The sequence below is a fragment of the Ctenopharyngodon idella genome, chromosome 5 (genome assembly GCF_019924925.1).
Source record: "Ctenopharyngodon idella isolate HZGC_01 chromosome 5, HZGC01, whole genome shotgun sequence".
Taxonomy (NCBI): Eukaryota; Metazoa; Chordata; class Actinopteri; order Cypriniformes; family Xenocyprididae; genus Ctenopharyngodon; species Ctenopharyngodon idella.
The window spans coordinates 31339830-31360029 of NC_067224.1; the positions used below are offsets into that span (position 1 = coordinate 31339830).

Sequence of the window (20200 nt, forward strand, 5' to 3'; positions counted from 1 at the left end):
TCTGTTCCTGTCAGTTCCTGGACTCCACTTCCCATAATCCTCCCTTCCAATCACATGCACCAATCACCAATTGCCACACACACCTGCAGATCATTACCTGGACTATTTAAGACACACACACACACACACCCCCTTTGCGAAGTCTTGATTTGCCCTGGTGATCACTACTAAGCGTTTTCTTGTGGACTGTTTCCTGGTTTCCGTTTGGATTGTTTATTCTTTGTGATTCTCTGCTGCCTGCCCTGAACCTTGCCTGTTTCCTGGACTGTGTTTGTTTGCCGCCTGCCCTGATCTCTGCCTGTGACCCGATACTGTTTGTCTGCCGCCTGCCTCGACCATTGCCTGTCCTTGTTTATGTTCCTGCCTTTGCCCCTGTCTACCTGTGTAAATACTGTTCTTAATAAAGCTTGCAAATGGATCCCCGCTCTGCCGACCCATCATTACAGAAGACTTCGCCAACACATGGATCCAGCGGCTTTCCTGAAGAACAATGGCCCGGTAGGAATATCGCACAGTTGTTATTAGGACTCACGCAGGGCACACGATCGATAGAGGATTATATCACTGAATATTTGAACATTGCTTATTGGTCAGATCTGCCGGACTGCGTGCTCATAGACTTTTTTCTGTGAGGGCATCAATCAGCCACTTAAAAAACAACTCATTCGTGAGGGACCCCGTTCATCTCTAAGTCTGTTTTTGGATTATGCTTTTATTGACTGTTGGCTCTCCGTTTACTGTGGGTGTCGTGGAGAAATGCGACACTTCATCCATTCACGTAATGGCCGCCGCGCCAGATGACGCTCACAAAATGGCGGCCACCATAATAACAACACCAAGTCAAGTCAGCGCTGATTATCCTGAACCAAGTCAAGTCACAGTTGACCTCCGTGAGCCAAGTCACGTCTCCTCTGATCTTCCAGAACAACGTCATGTCCCCGCTGTTCTTCTAGAGTCACGTTACGTCTCTGGATCTGTTTGGGAGCGGAGTGGGTTGCGTTCCAGTGTGGCTGATCCACCGCTGACTTCAGCACGAGCGGCTGGCATTCCTAAGCCTCCGCCGGCCGCTTCGCACTCAAGCCCGCTGGCTGCTACGCCCTCAAGCTCGTCTGTTGCGACGCCCTCAAGCTCGTCTGTTGCGACGCGCCCAAGCTCGCCGGTTGCGACGCGCCCAAGCTCGCCGGTTGCGACGCGCCCAAGCTCGCCGGTTGCGACGCGCCCAAGCTCGCCGGTTGCGACGCGCTCAAATTCTCTGGATGCTATGGACAAGATGGCCGCCCCTCCAGTGTCGGGGAACATAGGGGTCGTCCCAGCCAGTGAGTCCGCTCCACCCCGTGAGCCCGCTGCAGCGCCCACAGAGGAGGTAGGCACAGAGCCACCGCCTCGACCATGCAAACGGAGGAGGAGGAGGAAGAAGGCTTCCTCCATCCCTCAAGGCCCGGAGGCCTTCCCAGAGCCCGCTGTAGGCCCGGAGGCCGTCCCAGAGCAGCCCGCTGCCGTCCCAGAGCAGCCCGCTGCCGTCCCAGAGCAGCCCGCTGCCGTCCCAGAGCAGCCCGCTGCCGTCCCAGAGCAATCCGCTCTTCCTGATACGGCCCGGAGGCCGCGCCGAGCTCCTCGCCCTGCCGGCGCCACCCGAGCTCCTCGCCCCTGCCGGCGCCACCCGAGCTCCTCGCCCTGCCGGCGCCACCCGAGCTCCTCGCCCTGCCGGCGCCACCCGAGCTCCTCGCCCTGCCGGCGCCACCCGAGCTCCTCGCCCTGCCGGCGCCACCCGAGCTCCTTACCCACGAAACCGCCACGGCCTCCGTTGAATTCCCCAAGAACTTTTTTGGGGGGGGGCCATATACCTGAGGGTGGGGAGCTTGTGGGTGGGGACCCTGCACGGCCGCGATCATCAGCGGCCTCCGAACTGCTTGAGCTTGCGGGTGGGGACCTTACACGCCCACGGCCTTCAACCGCCTGTGAACTGCCGTGGCCGGCTACGGACTCTGACCTGCCGTGGGCGCCCAAGCCACCTGACCTGCCGTGGGCGCCCAAGCCACCTGACCTGCCGTGGGCGCCCAAGCCACCTGACCTGCCGTGGTCGCCCAAGCCACCTGACCTGCCGTGGTCGCCCAAGCCACCTGACCTGCCGTGGTCGCCCAAGCCACCTGACCTGCCGTGGTCGCCCAAGCCACCTGACCTGCCGTGGTCGCCCAAGCCACCTGACCTGCCGTGGTCGCCCAAGCCACCTGACCTGCCGTGGTCGCCCAAGCCACCTGACCTGCCGTGGTCGCCCAAGCCACCTGACCTGCCGTGGTCGCCCAAGCCACCTGACCTGCATTGGAGACCCCGTTCCCGTCTGCCAACAGGTCTCCAATGTACCCACCCCCCCCCCTCCCTATCTGTGCCATTTACGCCACGAGGACGCGCCTTCCGGAAGGGGGGCGTTATGTCACGATCACTGTCTGTTCCTGTCAGTTCCTGGACTCCACTTCCCATAATCCTCCCTTCCAATCACATGCACCAATCACCAATTGCCACACACACCTGCAGATCATTACCTGGACTATTTAAGACACACACACACACACACACACACACACCCTTTGCGAAGTCTTGATTTGCCCTGGTGATCACTACTAAGCGTTTTCTTGTGGACTGTTTCCTGGTTTCCGTTTGGATTGTTTATTCTTTGTGATTCTCTGCTGCCTGCCCTGAACCTTGCCTGTTTCCTGGACTGTGTTTGTTTGCCACCTGCCCTGATCTCTGCCTGTGACCTGATACTGTTTGTCTGCCGCCTGCCTCGACCATTGCCTGTCCTTGTTTATGTTCCTGCCTTTGCCCCTGTCTACCTGTGTAAATACTGTTCTTAATAAAGCTTGCAAATGGATCCCCGCTCTGCCGACCCATCATTACATCAGTCACATCCAGTCTATAATATCTCACAAATGTGTGTGGTGATTCCCAGCTCACCGCAGCACAAATGTCCTAAATAGAAACATCCCTGAACAGTGCCCAGAAGGTAGCCAATCCTGTAGTGAGCTCGAAGCCCTGATGGAGATTATAAAAGCTACGGAACATGTTATCTGTTTCTGGTGCAGAAAAATTAGACTAGATTACTGTAATGCATTACTAGCTGGTTGTCCTGCATTCTCGATAAACAAGCTACAATTAGTCCAAAATGCGGCTGCTAGAGTTATTACTAGGTCAAGAAAATATGATCATATAAAAAAACAAATTTTATCTTCTCTACACTGGTTAGCTATTAAGTTCTATATCATTTATAAAGTATTGCTACTGACCTATAAGGCCCTAAATTGTTTTAGCTCCTGTGTATTTAACAATCCATCATGCTATTTAAGGTCACAAAACTCTTCTGGTTTTATGGTTTAAAAAGGGCTTCTGGTAGTACCTATATCTAAGCCCACTAAAGGAAGGAGAGCATTTTCACATTTGGCTCCTAAACTCTGGAACAGCTTTCCTGATAATGTTCGGGGTTCAGACTCATTCACATAATGCATCTCATATCCTTGTACTCCAGATATATCAGATAAAATGCACATGCCTATGTGTTATGAATGTTATGAACAGCAGCTATGCTAATTATTTTCCATTTGCTTTTGTGTTTTATCTCGGGATGCCCATCCTGAGGTAACTAGAGAGTACGTCATCTCCAGTTCTTTTATGAAGACTTCAGAGGCCCCAACGCCTGTGAGGACTTCAGATGTCCACACACTAGTGAAGAGACGACTCGAGAGGACTCCAACTCTTGACAGGACTTCAGATGATCCAAACTGAATCAACACCAATGCTAAATTTTTCTATATATCCTACTCATTTGTTAACATGTATTCTTTACTTTATTGAGCTCATTGTTTCTGCTTTCACACATTGTTCAAACTAATGCATTGTTAGCTAACTGCATGATTTGTATTTGTACAATTCTGAAATACATAACTTGGACACAGTCACCTCTGATAACAGATCATTCTAAATTGTAATGTAGACATCCATTTTCTGTAAAGCTGCTATGAAACTATACGTATTGTGAAAAGTGCTATACAAATAAATGTGAATTGAATTGAATTTTTGCCTCTTTGTAACATCATTAATCCCGTTTACCACCCAATGAGAGCAGCTGATGTAAAATAGGTCTCCCCTTATAATTTTCAGCACAAGAGACGAAGAGCTGACTGCTCTTTAATAACAAACTTGTCCGCTACCAGGTTCATGTAACCCACCGGACTGCTAGTCTTGTAGGTTAACCCTATTAGTTGATGTAACAGGTAGACTACTAGACAAATGATAAATTTGGCCACTGTGTTCATCTGGGAGGAAATTTACACAGATTACAAAATACAAAAAAATGGGACTGATCAACAAGTGATCTATCTTAATACCTTAGTTAGTTTAATATCTTAGTTTTCAAGGTACAGTATATATGTCTATAGGTGAACCCTCAAAAACTTACTAGGAATACACCATCTATACCATTATATCACAGACAAATATACAATTGGCTTTCACTTTTTAAAAAAGGATAACGTCTTGGTTACATGTGGTAACCCTAGTTCCTGATGGAGGGAATGGAGATGTGTGTCGAAACTGATTCTTTCCCAGAGGGACAGGAAGCACCGTGTGCCAGAGCCGAAGTGGCGGTGACACCTTGAGTGGAGTGAGCTCTCACTCCAAACGGGCACGACACACCTTGGGCCTGATACACCCGGAGAATCGCATCCAAAATCCAGTGGGCCATTCTCTGTTTGGAGACAGCCTTCCCCTTCTGCTGACCTCCGAAGCAGACAAAGAGCTGTTCAGATCGTCTGAAACTCTGTGTGGGGTCCAGGTGTGCAAAGCGCACACTGGACACAACAGAGACAAGGCTGGGTTACCCTCGTCAGGAGGGAACGCTTGCAGGTTCACCACTTGGTCCCTAAAGGGAGTAGTGGGAACTTTGGGCACATATCCAGGCCAGGGTCTCAGGATAATGTGGAGTGGGTTGGCCCGAATTCCAGGCATGTTTCACTAACTGAGAGGGTCTTTAGGTCCCCCACTCTCTTGAGAGATGTGAGCGCAATCAGGAGGGCCGTATTCATTGAGAGGGCCCTAAGCTCCGCTGATTGCTAAGGCTCAAATGGATCTTTCTGCAGAACCTGCAAGACCAGAGAAAGATCCCAAGAGGGGATAAGGCACGGTCTCATTAGATTCAACCTCCGGGCACCTCTGAGGAACCTAACTCAAGTTGTGCTTTCCTAAGGAACTGCCATCCACAGTGTCGTGGTAAGCTGCTATTGCAGCCACCTACACTTTCAAAGTTGAGGCAGACAGGTGCCTCTCGAGGCCCTGCTGTAGGAAGGAAAGCACTGACCCGTGATTACATCTCTGTGGATCCTTACCTCGGGAGTAACACCACGCTGTGAAAATGCACCACTTCAGGGCATAGAGCTGCCTTGTATGTTTTGAAAATTTTGAAAGTTTTGAAAAATTTTCAATTTTTAAAATAGTTAAGAGAGAGTTAGTTACTTTGCTTCATGACCATGTGGTCATTTGCAGGTGTCTGAATGACTTGATCCAAAAAGGTCCCTTTATATTGGTTACTCCAAATGACATCAATGAAATTCATTTTTCCGGACATTCTTTCTCTTAACAAAGCAACGACTTCTACACATAATTTTAATACCATTTTGCACTATGTTGATATATGATGTTATAAAATCATGCCACTATAAAACATATATACAATGATTACATTTTAAGATATTTTAATCACAAATGAAATGGCTGTTTTGGCAAGTTAAACCGAATTACCTTTTGACACTTCAAAATCTTTAAAATACCTTTATATGTAGCAAAATGTAATTAAAGTCTGTAATTAAAATTTTGGATTCAATAAAAGAGATCTAGTTGTACTACCTTACATACTTTGGATGTCATATCTTTTTATTATTATTATTATTATTATTATTAAGGCCTTTGGACAAAAAAAAAAAAAAAAATAGGCGTCACGTCATTGACCCATATATACTAAATGAAGTGGAGTTACATTCAAGATATTTTAAGGCATGAAGAGATTTTTTTTACAGGAAAAAACGTTTGAATATGTCATTTTGGTGATCAAAGATGAGTTTTAAGGGATAAAACTATTGACTACAGGGGGACTTTATTATTTTCTTCTTTTTTGGGGGGGTTTAAACAATTGAAAGTGGATGGGTTGGGGATGGGACAATTGAGACCTATTCGCATTGTTTCTGGAACATGTCCTTCTCTTTCTGGGTCATCATCTTCCACTGCTTACTGCATAGCACCATTCGCTCCGTGCTTGGCACGTCCTTCATGTTTACCATTAGTTCAGCACAATACAGAGAATAGTCATTTTCTGCAGAACAGAACCATAAAAATATACTTAAAAAACTGCATATATATGACAAATACTGCAAATATACAGACAAGAACCACTAGCTGATTTCAAAATGGTCAACAACACCCTTTCTAAGAGCAGCATATCTTGGTAAGATAAGTCTGCATAAGCCATGCAAAACAACTAAATTAAGAGATTCCTGAGAAAACCTTAGCAGTTTAAAACATATGGCAGTGGTTTGGTTGGCCGGCCATCAAACTTGTCCTTGAGCTGTCGTTCAGCCTTGGTCAAAACAGACCTGACATGCTCCTCAGAGTTTGCATCTGGATGAGCTTCAAAATACACTCTCATGCTGTCCTGTATGAGGAAGTAATATTTCACAAACTTGAAACATCGGTTGTGTCAGTCATGGTGACTGAGTGCAACTGCACACCGAGAAAAGAGAGGCTCGGCGTAGGGGAGAGCTTGCACTTCTCCCAGTTGACCCGAAGTCCCAGTCGGGTTAGGTGCCAAAGGACCTGGTTTGTGTGTTCGCAGACCAGGTCCTGTGACTGAGCTCCCGGCAAACATAAGACTATGGTGGCTGGTGTCTCTATTTTCACGTTCCATGTAATAGAATCACCAATAACTAGGGCACTTTCAACAGGATTCTCAGTGGGTGCATCACTGAGTGGGGAAAACCTGTTTGCTGTTCTAATCGGAACGGAAGAGCGGTGTTTTGCCCCACAACTAGGCCGTCTCACGGTCTCCCATTTGCCCTGCTGCACAGGCTCTACAGCTGGGAACCGAACAATGTACAGAGTTCACTAAGCTAGTTGCATCCAAAACAGTATCTAAAGCCTGGGATACACTGCACAATTTTTGGCTGTCCCAGACGAAAGATTGCCATAGTGAAACAATTGTGGCGATTTCTGTGATCGTGGCTCTTAATCTGTAGTCTTATGTCGTACAGTGAGAGAGGTTCAAAGATGGCCGTTTTCCCGGTCTTGCGACCAAAGATAGCCTACAATAGTTTTCTGACAGTGTCAGAAATTCAGTATGATCAACGCACAGTGTGTTTGCTGCTACGACCCACGTCTACTGACCAGCCAATGAAAATGCGACATGAAATCAAAGCGACATGGCGCTAAAACTTAAAACGGCTTAACTCAAGCTCTTTTCACTTCTTCTTTCGCCGCTTCCTTTTTATTTACAGCACAAATAAAAACTACAACTGCCAAAGTGTGATTCAACATGGTGTTTTGTTTACCGCTAGCGCATGCTGATGACATTTTATTCTTCTATGGAAACTTGCATCGTAGCCTACAAGTCAACAGGTGTCATCATCGTACAGTCTACATGCATGTCGTACCCAAGTTTAGTAGATCCATGGGGCACAGTGTGATAAAGTAATGATCTTATAGGATTGCTAAAATCATGCAGTGTATCCCGGGCTTTAAGCCCTTACATTCTTACTATCCTCGATTAAAGTCTGGTCTCTAATTCTGAGATTTTCTCTGTCAGCCTGACTATCTCCCTGCATTTATGACATGTGAATCCCTCGTCGCTGACAGAGAAAGCTATACTATACATGTAACAGGCAGTGCAAGTAACAACAAAAGGAGAGGATGACATGACTCGCCATGTTTGTAGACTGATCCGACTTACCACAGTTGTTTGATGGACTCGTAGAAAAAGGAGCACGAGAGAGAAGAAGACGGTAGGCATGGATAAAAAGTTAACAGGCTAGCGAAATGCTAACGCGTTGTGATAGTGATCTAGATTAAAAGATTAAAAAGCTAGCAACGTCAGATTAATGTGATAGGCAATATTAGAAAATATCAGATATATGATGATAATATAAACAAGGAATTACAGTAAGATATTCAAAACAAAGCTATACGGAGCTACGGACGCAAACCACTCTGAGCAGTCAGGCAAACAGGAGCAATCGAGGTGAAGAGCATGTGTTTGACCGTGAGCATCAACAGATCTAGGATTGGTCTCAAACTGCCACCCTTCTTTGTAGAAACACTTCTTCATCTTGGGGGGGGGACAGGCTCTACCGCATCCTTTGCTAGAAGGGTTATGATCTCCTGCCACAGGACAGCAATGTCTTCGTCTCGCTCCGAGGTGAAGAGAACACAGAGGTGAAGAGCCCGCCCTGGTGCCTGGCGAATTGAATCGCATAGCTGAGCTGGATTGTCCTGACCAGCAGTTAGCCACGCGCCCAGACTTTGCACGAGCAGTACTAAGGGAACAATACTCGGAGTACCCATGGCTGAGAGCCCACGGAAAGGTGGAGCAAGGCCTGTCATGTCAGGAGGCTTTGCATCCCTGAGAACCCATGACAAACGGTGTAGCTGAGCACCGACCTTGGTCCGGAGGCCTGCAGTGGCAGAGGTGTGGTGCAGAGCACTTACCTGTGTGCAGGCCTGGCACAGCAGAACACGGCGAAAGAGTTGCATCCACTGAGGTTCTGATGCTGTGTATCGGTGTGTGACCACTGAGAGAACGAGAGCCATGTACATCATGAGTGAATGTATGACCCAGGGAAAGAGGAAACTGTTCTTTTTGTGAAGGTGTAAAATTTACTCGCCCCTTGTAGGAGTGAGGCTCGCCCACATATGTGGCGCAAGCAGATCCACAGCCTCTTCATCTCTGGGTCGCCCATCTCAGGTCTACCTCAAAGCCTTGCGTGGGTTCTTGGAGGTATGTTGACAGGCTGGTGGCACCACCTGCCTGTGGGAAGACTGCTGGGGTCTAGCTGCCAGCACTCGCAGGGGGCCCGACATTGATGACGACCAGATGGTCCCTGAGGCCTTGGCTAACTGCTGGTCACCCATGATGTACATGGCTTCCCTGGAAGCGGAGCGACAGCGAGGCAGGATGTGCTTAATAGCCTCTGCCTGTTTCTTCACAGCAAAAAACTGTTGAGCAAATCCCTCAACGGTGTCGCCGAAGAGGGCACCATAAGCAACTGGGGTGTCAAATAATCATAGTTCGGAGAGCATAGTCGGTTGTGGAATGCAGCTCCTGCAGCAACTCAGAGTCGGGACTACCCTCGTCCAAATCTTTCAACTCTGTTGCATGATATACTTGCAGGATATCCATAGCGTGGAGGGTGGAAGCGGCCTGGCCAGCAGCAGTGTAAGACCTTGCTGTCAGAGACTAGGTAAATTTATAAAAATAAATGCAGCGCAATCACACACTCCACCTGGGGAACATCCACGTACCCCTGCGCTGCCCCACCGTCGAGGGTAGAGAGAATGGAGGACCCAGCGAAACATGTTCTGCCCAAGAATGCCACTTTCCATGTCTTTGTGAATTCCTTGTGCACCTCCGGGTAGAATGCATCCAGAAACCATATAACTTCAAGTGCTTGGGCGAAGGGAATGGAACGCACTTAAGCCCAATGCTCGTGGCAGCCCAGGCAAGCACGACTGCCAACTCAGCATCAGACTCAGGCAACACACCTGAAGGAGGAAGTCCAGCTGAGTCTTCAGCGTTTGAAGGCATCTAACCCCTATTTGCTCTTGTATATCCAGTCGTGCAAAACCCTTAACAGGTACACAGTACCTCTTATCATCATAGAGATCCCTCTCTGCCCATTGGCCCACCTGCTGAGAGGGCCAATAGATGAAAACTTTGGCCGCAGTGCTGCAACAGACTTCCATAAGGTCTAATTCCACAGCAGGAGAGGAGTGGGGCCTCCACTCTGATTACTAGGTGGACGAGATGAATTAGGTGGGAGGATGATGTAGGGGAAAAAAATGGTTAGGATGTTGAAGATCTTAATAAAGAAGTTTATTGCAGCATAGCAGTGACAAAGTACATGCAGCACCTTGAGTTCAACAGAGTCAGAATGAACCCAGAACATCCAAATCTAAAACCTTTTATCCCATGACACTTTACCACCCCTAATGTAAATGAAGTTGCTTCTGTTGTTACAGCTGTGGTCTGAATACTAATGAAGTTGAGACACCCCATTGTCTGAGATGGTTCTCAGGGTCCCTCACCTGCTCCCATTCTACAATTGTTGATCATTTGCTCATGATGTGATCCACTCAAATGGTGCAGAAACGACAAAACTGTTAACTTTGTTCTTCTCTATGATAATTATGCCATTTTGGGGAATGAGCATGATCAACTACCTATCTTGGAGTGGAATCTGGGTTGGGGCAGACTATAATTTCTTTCAATGGCATCCTCCTCCTCCTCTTCATCATCGTCTAGAAGATGAGGGTATAATTCCTTATCTTCATCATCATCTTCCATCACTATACTCGCAAGGGCATCACTAAATGGAGAGAGACTCCACATCCATGACATGAGGGCCCTCAGGGCAATCGTTGTGGGCCCCCATAGCTCTGGGCCCCTTGTACTCATTCCCAGAAGTGCAGCTCATGTAACCAAATTGATACTTAGGTCTAATTTGCCTCTTCCTCATTTCCCAAGCCAAAGAAAAGTGAATCTTTAAAACTTTAAAATGAGCAATGATTTTTTTTTTTTTTTTTTCCCAATTTCTTCAGCATTTGAGGTTGGATGTACTTTACTGTTGTGATGACTAATTGCAACAATACTTTGTAATTTTTTCCCCCCATATTAACTTCATATCTGTGTTAAAGTATAAACTTTGAATAAGTGCAAACTGTTGTACCACCTCTAATTAAGTTTAAAGATGCCTTACATTAAAATATGGAAACATTGCAATAAACAGCAATAAAAATGGAAACACTACAGTGTTCACAACAAAGCAAATGGATATATCACTGAATCTTTCCTCTCATTGAGTAATATAGTCTACCCATCCCAATCATAAAAAGCATCCGTCTGCATTAGGTATAAATAGACACTCTAGTTCACTGGAGTGAACTATCATGGTATTTGTTTTATGAGACAGCTTGGATGGCAATCTTCCAGTCAATTACTTATATGGGCTTGTCTGTTATAATACGTGTTTGTGATTAAAATATTAGATATTAAATGTGTAATTTATGTTTGTTTTAATATTATTCCAATTTAAGAGACAACTGAAAATAATTTCCCACAAATTAAATTCAATAGCAGCTGTATGCCTATACAGATTTTGTAAAAATGATTTTTTTTTTCTTGTTAGTCATTTAGAAATGAAATATTTATTAAGCATAAATGTAAATAGATATTTAAAAATATGTAAATGTAAAAATATATTATTATGACTATGACTGTTATGTCATTTAATCAAAATGCGGACACCTTATCAAACTAGTACTATATACACCTATAACTGATGTGTAAAATGCTGCCATATCTGTTGATGACTGAGAATAGGTGTACCTTCATACCATAAATTAGCCTATCCATTTATAGCCTCTGCTTAGTGTGCAAATTGACCTCAATATAAGTTTTAAGGAGAGCACAGCAAGTCTCACAGGAGCCTAGAGGAGTTCCAGCTTGTGGTAAGAAGCTGAAATACTTTGCAGTTGATGTTGTTATTTGTATGAGTTCATACTAAACCAATTGATATGACAGAAGATAAATTCTTTAAAAAGATATTATTACCATTTTTGACCTAAATGTAGTTTGTTTAATTGAATTCCTTTATAGGGTTGTAAAAATTTAATCTGGTCTCAGGAGCAGGAAGGTAGGTGGTAGCAATACACTGCATTACTGCATTAAAGACGTGGTTGAATATTAGCATGTTGTCAGATGCATGTAGACTCTAGCTTAGTAGTTATGCTACTGTTTTTGATAAATGAGTTTTAAGAATTTTATACTTGTCTATGGGTGGATTTTAAGTGGGACTCTTGACACTTTTTACAAATATGTATACTGGTACCCAGAACTGAAACAAAAAACAAAGTATTGAAAGAAAAAAACAATTTACAATTTGGTTTAATTTATGTAGTTTATGTATTAGAATGTATCAGCAGAATGCATATTGTGACAGGAGATTTAATCAGAGACGCTATAAATTAAGGGTTAGTGTGTTCACAATTTTTACATTTTAAGATGCTTTTTCACTTTATTACTCTATAAAGACCTTAACTACACAAGACCCTCTTTGAATACTGTTTCAGTCAGGACCACTTAAGTCAAAAAATTACGAGAGACAAACTTTTTAGTCAATTTTTTATTGGCATATTTTGCTGAAGTTACATTTGGTGGTATGGCTCTGTTCTAAATTCCCCGTCCTTTTCATGAGCTCCATGAAAGCTAAGACCGGGAACAGCAGCAGCTTCTGGGGACAACCTCCCATTTTTTAACTGGGAGAGCAGCACAAAATCCCCCTATTGAGAACAGAGCATGCATCAATGACAACAGGATGACACTGATTAAGTTAAACACAAGTTTAAGGAGGAGCTGGGGGAGGAGGTGGGTTGCAAGCAGCGTGCAGTGGAAGCAGCCAAGCAAGCAGAGAGACGGAAGCTGCGTTTAAGTAATGCGCCTTATTTGAGAGTTGCCAATTGAGTCCATAGAAATCAAATCAGCTGATATGGGTGGGGTTGGAATTTGCGAATCAGCTGATAGCAGAGCTTGACTACGAGGCCTGCCTGAACTAACGCAGAATGCTTGATTTGTGGACAGTATGTTTGATTATCAGTAGTTATTTTATTGATTCAAAAAGCATGTCAATATTTCTTTTTCACTGATTGTGATTGATAATTGATGGTTCTTTGCAGTGATTAGTCATGAGTTGATTTTATATATGTTTGTTCTTTGAATAGTTTGTTTGTATATGCCTGATGAAGGTCATGGGACCAAAACGTTGCAGTAAATAAAGAAATTTTGATACTTTTGCAAGTATTAAGGAGTGTGAGACTTTTGTTTTTAATGTTTCTTTTCCAAATTTTAGCAAGGTGCCACCATGAGTACGGACGCAGAGATGGCCGTTTATGGCAAGGCTGCCATTTACCTTCGTAAGCCTGAGAGGGAGAGAATCGAGGCTCAGAGCAAACCATTTGATGCCAAGACTGCCTGCTATGTGGCTGATGCCAAAGAGTTGTACCTCAAGGGAACAATCAAGAGCAAAGATGGTGGCAAAGTCACAGTTGTTTTGCTTGACACTAAGGAGGTGAGTTTCAATTTCCATTTCATGTAGATGCTCATTAAATTACTTATTACATTGTTTTCTTTTATATCTAATATCTAATTTATCAAATTTATAGGAGAGAGTTGCTAAGGAAGAAGATGTCCACCCAATGAATCCTCCCAAGTTTGACAAGATTGAGGACATGGCCATGATGACCCATCTCAATGAAGCCTCTGTGCTGTATAACCTCAAAGAGCGTTATGCTGCATGGATGATCTATGTGGGTTCTGAAACAACATAAAAATGCTCATAAAAAAGATAATTTTGTCTGTGTTGTTGCAATCTGACCACTTCTCTGCTCATTTTAGACCTACTCTGGACTCTTCTGTGCAACTGTGAACCCCTACAAGTGGCTCCCAGTGTATGATGCAGAAGTGGTGGCTGCCTACAGAGGCAAAAAGCGTATGGAGGCCCCACCCCACATCTTCTCTGTCTCTGACAACGCTTATCAGTTCATGCTGACTGGTAAGACATTATGGAATTGAATTCTATAGAATTCATTAAGGTGAATTAGATGATGCTGTTAAAATAAGAAATATTTACCGGATATTTTACACATTACAATCAACAGATAGAGAAAACCAGTCTGTCCTGATTACGTAAGTATTTTCATTTAATCTCAGACCATGACAAAAATTGAAAGTATAGTGTAGACGGCAAATCTATATAGAGATATTTACAAAATAGAATTTAAGAATAAACTTCTGAATATACTTTGAAAAGTCTACATGTCTTTTAATCTTTTCTATAATCTCTCACAAACCAGTGGAGAATCTGGTGCTGGAAAGACTGTGAACACCAAACGTGTCATCCAGTACTTTGCCACAGTTGCAGTTCAGGGTGACAAGAAGAAAGAGCAAAGTGCCAGCAAAATGAAGGTATGAGATATAAAACTATCATATGTATTATTTTGAAAGATGTTGATTTAAACTCAACCCCAAAACTATATGATTTGTGAATGTGAAATGCCTAAAAACCAGTGTTGGGCACGTTACTTTAAAAAAGTAATTAGTTATAGTTACTAGTTACTTCTCACAAATAGTAACTGAGTTAGTAACTGAGTTACATCATTATAAAAGTAACAAATTACCAGAGAAAGTATCTATTGCGTTACTTAAAAAAAAAAAAAAAAAATCAAATATGTCAATTAACTTGGATGCCCCCAATATTAAATATGTCTAAAAATAAATTATTATTTGTTTAATGTTATGTTTTAAATTTATCTGTTTGATTATGAAAAGTGAACAGCATGAGTAAGATAAGAGGATACATCATAAGATGACCAATATATCGGGAGACATGGAGTGTGTCAGACATGATTTTAACCACTTCATTAAGTTTTGTTTTGTAGAAAGCCTTTCTTTAAAGTTAAGCTTGAAATGTCTACTTTTAAATGAAATAATTCAAAACGAAAAGAAATAAGCTTAGAGATTAGTCAACTAATGGCTTAAATGAACAACTACTAGTCCAACACACACACCAGAGAAAAAAAACTTCACAGGTCCTATGGCTGAGAGAGAACCTACTCGGATGAAAACCGCTTCAGTGAGCTCAATTGTAATAACGCGGCATTTTTTTGTCAGTAACGGAAATGGCGTTGTAACGGGGGAAAAAAGTAATTCGTTTGATTACTCATTACTGAAAAAAGTAACGCCGTTAGTAACGCTGTTTATTTATAACGCCGTTATTCCCATCACTGCTAAAAAACAGTGTTTAGACATGAAATATAAAATAACTGAAAATCCTTCAAACATCTCAGGGCTCTCTTGAAGACCAGATTGTTGCTGCAAACCCTCTGCTTGAAGCTTATGGTAATGCCAAGACTGTGAGAAATGACAACTCCTCTCGTTTTGTAAGTTAACCACTTTTTATTTATTGCAGTAAAGTTGGTCACTTGTGTTTGATTTTTCTATACATAGTTTTGTATAAAGAGACTATTTATGTATTATGCTATTTTTTTTTTTAAACAGGGTAAATTCATCAGAATTCACTTTGGCACATCTGGAAAACTGGCTAGTGCTGACATTGAGACATGTAGGTGGACACGATTTCAATGATCCATCTTGCACAGTTGTCTTTGTCTGTCACTCTTCAGATGATTGTGACTCAAGTACATTCTCTCAACAGATCTGCTGGAGAAGTCTAGAGTGACATTCCAGCTTCCAGATGAGAGAGGCTACCACATCTTCTACCAGATGATGACCAACCATAAGCCTGAGTTGATTGGTAGGTGCACATATTTCATTGTTTCAATGCCAGATAATATTGTAAGATACTCTTTCAAAAAAAATCTGTGTATTTTACAGAAATGACGCTCATCACCACCAACCCCTATGACTTCCCCATGTGCAGTCAGGGTCAGATCACAGTGGCCAGCATTGATGATAAAGAGGAGCTGGTTGCTACTGATGTGAGTCATTGCTGTTTGAATACTGACATACTAAATATTTATATATGGCAGATCCTAAAGCTCTTTCTTCTCTGTAATTTTCAGACTGCTATTGACATTCTGGGCTTTAGTAATGAGGAGAAAATGGGCATCTACAAGTTCACTGGAGCTGTGCTTCATCATGGTAACATGAAGTTCAAGCAGAAGCAGCGTGAGGAGCAGGCTGAGCCTGATGGCACAGAGGGTGAGACTAAATAGTACTAATGTGGGTCATAACATGCAGTCTATGAGAGATATGTTTTATTTCTTAAGCAAAGAGGCTGTTTTAGTTTTCAAGACAAGAAAAGGGTTGATTATTTTGTAACTCTTTAAACTGCAGAGGCTGACAAAATCGCCTACCTTTTGGGTTTGAACTCTGCGGATATGCTGAAGGCTTTGTGCTACCCCAGAGTCAAGGTCGGAAATGAGTTTGTGACCAAAGGCCAGACCGTGCCACAGGTATATGCTGACATATTTCCAGCATGTCAACCTGAAAATCATAAGTGCATTTGAAGTTCTTAATAAAATATCCACTCTATTCTACTTACAGGTGTACAACTCTGTTAGTGCCTTGGCCAAATCTATCTATGAGAGGATGTTCTTGTGGATGGTCGTTCGTATCAACCAGATGTTGGACACAAAACAACAAAGAAACTTCTTCATTGGTGTGCTGGATATTGCTGGCTTTGAGATCTTTGATGTAAGAGTGATTCTTTTATCTTCTTATCTTCAAGCACATTGAATGATATTCAGTAATCAGCAAATGGTTGTGTTTCTTCCTCCAGTTCAACAGCATGGAGCAGCTGTGTATCAACTTCACCAATGAAAAACTGCAACAGTTTTTCAACCACCACATGTTTGTGCTGGAACAAGAGGAGTACAAGAAGGAGGGCATTGTTTGGGAGTTCATTGACTTTGGCATGGACTTGGCTGCTTGCATTGAGCTCATTGAGAAGGTTTTTACTGATTTATTAACTTATTAGTTTCCAATTTCCATGCTCGAAATCTTAAAATTGCAATAATTAAACAATATTCTTTTATAAACAGCCCATGGGTATCTTCTCCATCCTTGAAGAGGAGTGCATGTTCCCCAAGGCTACAGACACTTCCTTCAAGAACAAGCTGTATGATCAGCATCTTGGCAAGTGCAATGCTTTCCAGAAACCAAAGCCTGCCAAAGGCAAGGCTGAAGCTCACTTCTCCCTGGTTCACTACGCTGGAACTGTGGACTACAACGTTAATGGCTGGTTGGACAAGAACAAGGATCCACTGAATGAGTCTGTTGTGCAGCTGTACCAGAAGTCTTCTGTCAAACTGCTGGCTTCTCTCTACCCACCCGTTGTTGAGGGTAAAGGAAAAAAATCAATTGAACCAAATTTTGAATCAGTTTTGCATTTTCTTTCTTGTTTTTGCATTTATACAAGTTCCTTTGTGTCTTTATCTCAATAGAGACTGGTAAAAAGGGAGGCAAGAAGAAGGGTGGATCCATGCAGACTGTGTCTTCCCAGTTCAGGGTATGTATAAAGATGATATCATAGCAATATTGCTGTACTTGAGAAAAAAAGAAATACAAAGCATGCCAACCCTTTTCTATTCTCCACAGGAGAATTTGGGCAAACTCATGACCAATTTGAGGAGCACTCACCCTCACTTTGTGCGCTGTCTGATTCCTAATGAGTCCAAGACTCCAGGTAGAGTATTAAAAATATTACAGATATATATATATATATATATATATATATATATATATATAGTGAGTGCCAGAATATCTGTAATATTTTTAATACTGGTAGAATATGATTAACATCATATATATATATGATGTTAATTTACCAAGCTCATGATGTAAACTGATCATTATAGGTCTCATGGAGAACTTCCTGGTTATCCACCAGCTGAGGTGTAATGGTGTACTGGAGGGTATCAGAATCTGCAGAAAGGGCTTCCCCAGCAGAATCCTCTATGGTGACTTTAAGCAGAGGTGAATGGGACAACATGAAAAATACCATTTGCTGTAGGAGGCTCCTAATTAAAATAAATGAATAAATGAAGTATTTTTTATCAATTTTCCACAGATACAAGGTGCTGAATGCCAGTGTTATCCCTGAAGGACAGTTTATGGATAACAAGAAGGCCAGTGAGAAACTCCTGGGATCCATCGACGTTGATCATGACCAGTACAGATTTGGACACACAAAGGTTCATTTTCTGCTTTATAACATTTCAAATATTCAGGGATCATGATATATGTATTTTGTTCATATGGTTTAAAACAATATCTTTTGATTTATTGGAAATTTAGGTGTTCTTCAAAGCTGGTCTTCTGGGTACTCTTGAAGAGATGCGTGATGAGAAACTGGCTGCTCTGGTCACAATGACTCAGGCTCTCTGCCGTGGCTACGTGATGAGGAAGGAGTTTGTGAAGATGATGGAAAGAAGGTGAGTATTGTCATGAGTAAAGATGACATCAATGATAACTGTGCAAACAGTAAATAATGATGCTTATGGCATTTAATCATGAATTATTCACAGGGAGTCCATTTACACTATCCAATACAACATCCGCTCATTCATGAATGTCAAACACTGGCCATGGATGAAGGTTTATTACAAGGTTAAGCCTCTGCTGAAGAGTGCCGAGACTGAGAAGGAGCTGGCAACCATGAAAGAGGACTTTGTAAAATGCAAAGAAGATCTTGCCAAGGCTGAAGCCAAAAAGAAGGAGCTTGAAGAGAAGATGGTATCACTGCTGCAAGAGAAAAATGATCTACAGCTGCAAGTGGCATCTGTGAGTATTTTTACTTGAATTAACTGTTGCTTCATTAAAATAAGCAATGTGGTTACCAATGATACAGGAACTTTTTTTCTTAACAGGAAGCTGAGAATCTCTCAGATGCTGAGGAGAGGTGTGAGGGTCTGATCAAGAGCAAAATCCAGCTTGAAGGTAAACTCAAAGAGACAACTGAGAGACTGGAGGATGAGGAAGAAATCAATGCTGAACTGACAGCCAAGAAGAGGAAACTGGAGGATGAGTGCTCTGAGCTGAAGAAAGACATTGATGACCTGGAGCTCACCTTGGCTAAAGTGGAGAAGGAGAAACATGCCACTGAGAATAAGGTCGGAGACTGTGTTGGTTTAAAATTAGATTTAATCTCTGTCTTATATGTTGATATAGAATATGAATTGTAAAATGTAAGCTTACTTGGAACAAAAATCATACAGGTCAAAAACTTGACAGAGGAAATGGCAGCTCAGGATGAGAGCATTGCCAAGCTTACAAAGGAGAAGAAAGCCCTCCAAGAGGCACATCAGCAGACACTGGATGATCTTCAGGCAGAGGAGGACAAAGTCAACACCCTGACCAAATCCAAGACAAAACTTGAGCAGCAAGTTGATGATGTGAGTTGATTATGTAAACTTGTTACTAATTCATCAAATTAAGTGTTTTCTGCTGTGAACATATCTTATATATAATTTTCCTGTAGCTTGAGGGTTCCCTTGAACAAGAGAAAAAACTCCGCATGGATCTTGAGAGAGCCAAGAGAAAGCTTGAAGGAGACCTGAAATTAGCCCAAGAGTCCATCATGGACCTGGAGAATGACAAGCAACAGTCTGAGGAGAAAATAAAAAAGTAATTAAAGCATGAAATCTTTGAAAACATTATTGTTAATTTGTGTTATTGTTTTAGAAACCACTTACTGTTGAACACCCACAGGAAAGACTTCGAAACAAGCCAGCTGCTTAGCAAGATAGAAGATGAACAATCTCTGGGTGCTCAACTCCAAAAGAAGATCAAGGAGCTTCAGGTTTTTTTTTTTTATTATTATTATTATTATTATTATTATTAAAGTTTTTATTTATTTATTTAGATTTTTTTCAAAAACTATGATTATTATGATCAAATACAGATCCAAAAATCGAATTAACTACTTCCCACCTCAGGCTCGCATTGAGGAACTGGAGGAAGAGATCGAGGCTGAGCGTGCTGCTCGTGCCAAGGTTGAGAAACAGAGAGCTGATCTCTCCAGGGAACTTGAGGAGATCAGTGAGAGGCTTGAGGAGGCTGGAGGAGCCACTGCTGCTCAGATCGAGATGAATAAGAAGCGTGAAGCTGAATTTCAGAAGCTGCGTCGTGATCTTGAAGAGTCCACCCTCCAGCATGAAGCTACTGCTGCTGCCCTCCGTAAGAAGCAGGCAGACAGTGTGGCCGAGCTGGGAGAGCAAATCGACAACCTGCAGCGTGTCAAGCAGAAGCTTGAGAAGGAAAAGAGTGAATACAAAATGGAGATTGATGATCTTTCCAGCAACATGGAAGCTGTTGCCAAAGCAAAGGTTGTGAATTTTATATCTAAATAATAAATAACGTGTTATTATAGTTTTT

General features: G+C 42.8%; 1 pseudogene; it reads left to right on the top strand.

Moving 5' to 3' along the window:
• Window positions 1–20200, top strand: part of LOC127512399 (myosin heavy chain, fast skeletal muscle-like) — a 36986-nt pseudogene that overhangs the window by 13128 nt on the left and 3658 nt on the right.